This window comes from Triticum aestivum, chromosome 7D, assembly GCF_018294505.1.
Source record: "Triticum aestivum cultivar Chinese Spring chromosome 7D, IWGSC CS RefSeq v2.1, whole genome shotgun sequence".
Classification (NCBI taxonomy): Eukaryota; Viridiplantae; Streptophyta; class Magnoliopsida; order Poales; family Poaceae; genus Triticum; species Triticum aestivum.
The window spans coordinates 390,717,644-390,720,795 of NC_057814.1; positions in this window are offsets into that span (position 1 = coordinate 390,717,644).

Sequence of the window (3,152 nt, forward strand, 5' to 3'; positions counted from 1 at the left end):
ACAAGTGTCGGCAGAAAGGTCACTATGCTAACAAGTGCTTCAACCAAAGGCGTCTTCCGCCTCCTCCTCCTGGGAGATCTTCCAGCAATGCAGTGGTCAAGCATAATCCCAAGTCTGCAAAGGTGAACATGATGAATGCAGCTCAAGCGGAGGAATCTACTGATGTAATAATGGGTAATCTCTCAGTTAATGATATTCCTGCAAAAGTTTTATTTGATACTGGTGCATCTATTTCTTTCATATCAAAACCTTTTGCATCCATGAACAATTTGCATACTGTCGATCTGCCTAAGCCGATAGCGGTTTCCTCTCCGGGCTTGTTCATGAATACCAAAATGATGGCTCCAGATGTTTCTATCAAGATAGACAACTATAAATTTTTATCTTCTCCAATGGTTCTTGGTGACTCAGATATTGATCTAATTCTCGGGATGGACTGGCTTTCTAAGCACAAAGCTCAACTTGATTGTGCTGCCAGGGAAATTCAATTGACACACTCTTCTGAGGATGTTATCATCTATGCCGCTCGTGATGAAACCATTCGGTTATTTTCTCTCAATGAGAAGGGCGAGCTAGACGCAATCTCTCAAATTCTAGTCGTTTGTGAGTACCAAGATGTTTTTCCAGAAGAGCTTCCGGGTATGCCTCCTCACCGGCCAGTCGAATTCGTTATCGATCTTGAGCCTAGCACGGAACCCATTTGCAAGCGTCCATACAAGCTTGGACCCAAGGAGCTGAAAGAATTGAAGAAACAGCTCGATGAACAAGAGCATCTGGGCTTGATCAGACCGAGTTCATCTCCATGGGGTTGTGGTGTTCTTTTTGTCCAGAAGAAGGATGCCACGGACCGACTTTGTGTCGACTACCATCCATTGAACAAGAAGACTATAAAGAACAAGTATCCACTTTCCAACATCAATGAGCTATTCGAGCAACTTAAAGGTGCTAAAGTATTCTCCAAGCTTGACCTTCGAATGGGTTATCATCAGATTCGCATTCGTGAAGAAGATATTCCCAAGACAGCATTCAGAACAAGCTTTGGTTCTTATGAATATATTGTCATGTCTTTCGGCCTTGTCAATGCTCCTCCAACATTCTCTCGAATGATGAATTTCATCTTCAACCCCTATACCAATGAATTCGTCCTGGTGTATCTCGATGATATCTTGGTCTTCTCCAAGAATAAGAAGGATCATGCCAAACATTTGCGATTGGTGCTCGACAAGCTCAGAGAGTATCAATTCTATGCGAAGTTTTCCAAATGTGAGTTTTGGCTTGATGAAGTTCTTTACCTTGGTCATATCATCTCTGCCAAGGGCATCGCTGTTAATCTCGAGAAGGTGTCTGCAATTGTGAATTGGGAACCTCCTCAGAATGTCAAGCAGCTCCGCAGTTTCCTTGGTCTTGCAAGCTATTGCCGAAGATTCGTTGAGAATTTCTCTAAGATTGCAAAGCCTCTTTCCAACCTCCTCCAGAAGCATGTGAAGTATGTCTGGACTCCTGAGTGTGACGTTGCTTTCAACACTCTCAAAGAGAAACTCGTCACAGCTCCTGTCTTAACTCCTCCTGACGAATCCAAACCATTCGAAGTTTTTTGTGATGCTTCTCTTCAAGGTCTCGATGCTGTGTTAATGCAAGAGAAGAAAGTTGTGGCCTATACCTCTCGTCAGTTGAAGCCCAACGAAAAGAACTACCCCACTCACGATCTTGAGTTGGCGGCAGTTGTCCATGCATTAATAACATGGAGACATCTCTTGTTGGGAAGAAAAGTGGACATATTCACCGATCACAAGAGTCTCAAGTACATCTTCACTCAGCCAAATCTCAACCTCAGGCAAACTCGATGGGTCGAAATGATTCAAGAGTACAATCCGAGTATTGAGTATACTCCAGGCAAGGCCAACGTCATTGCAGATGCTTTGAGTAGGAAGGCTTATTGCAGCAGCTTAATTCTCAAGCCATTCCAACCGGACCTTTGTGAAGCTTTCCGCAAACTGAATCTCCAAGTTGTTCCTCAAGGCTTTCTTGCCAACCTCCTAGTCTCTCCTACTTTGGAAGATCAAATTCGTGAGGCACAACTCCTGGATACCATGGTGAAGAAGGTGAAACGTGGTATTGACAAGGGCAATTCCAAATACAAGTGCTATCGCATTGATGACCGAGACACTTTATTCTTCGAGGACCGGATTGTGGTTCCTAAAGGTGATCTAAAGAAAGTCATTATGAACGAGGCACACAATTCTCTTCTTTCCATTCATCTTGGAAGTACGAAGATGTACCATGACCTCAAACAATCGTATTGGTGGACTCGAATGAAGCGAGAAATCACTCAATTCATGAACGAATGTGATGTCTGTCGAAGGGTGAAAGCAGAACACCAACGACCAGCTGGTCTCCTCCAACCTCTTGCTATCCCAGAATGGAAGTTTGATCATATCGAAATGGACTTCGTGACTGGATTTCCAAAGTCCAAACGCGGAAATGATGCTATCTTCGTTGTCATCGACAAGCTTACAAAAATGGCTCATTTCCTTCCAATCAAAGAATCTATCACAGCAGCTCAGTTGGCAGAGCTATACACCTCCAGGATTGTCTCCTTACACGGCATTCCACAATTGATATCTTCATATCGTGGAAGCATCTTCACTTCTAAGTTCTGGGACTCCTTCCAGAAGGCCATGGGCACCAACATTCGCTTCAGCACAGCTTTCCATCCTCAAACTAGTGGCCAAGTCGAGCGAGTCAATCAAATCCTTAAAGATATGCTCAGGGCTTGTGTCATTTCCTTTGGCATGAAGTAGGAATATTGTCTTCCATATGCCGAGTTCTCCTACAACAACAGCTTTCAAGCGAGTTCGGGCAAGGCCCCATTCGAGATTCTATATGGCAGAAAATGCCGTACTCCTCTCAATTGGTCAGAGACTGGTGAATGCCAACTTCTTGGCAATGACTTAATCACAGAGGCTGAAGAAACGTGTAAAGTCATCCGTGAAAATCTCAAAGCCGCGCAATCGCGCCAGAAGAGTTACTATGATAGCAAGCACCGTGACTTGGTTTTCGAGATCGGAGACCATGTCTACCTCCGCGTCTCTCCAATGAAAGGCACTCGTCACTTCGGTATCAAAGGAAAGCTTGCCCCTAGATACGTGGGG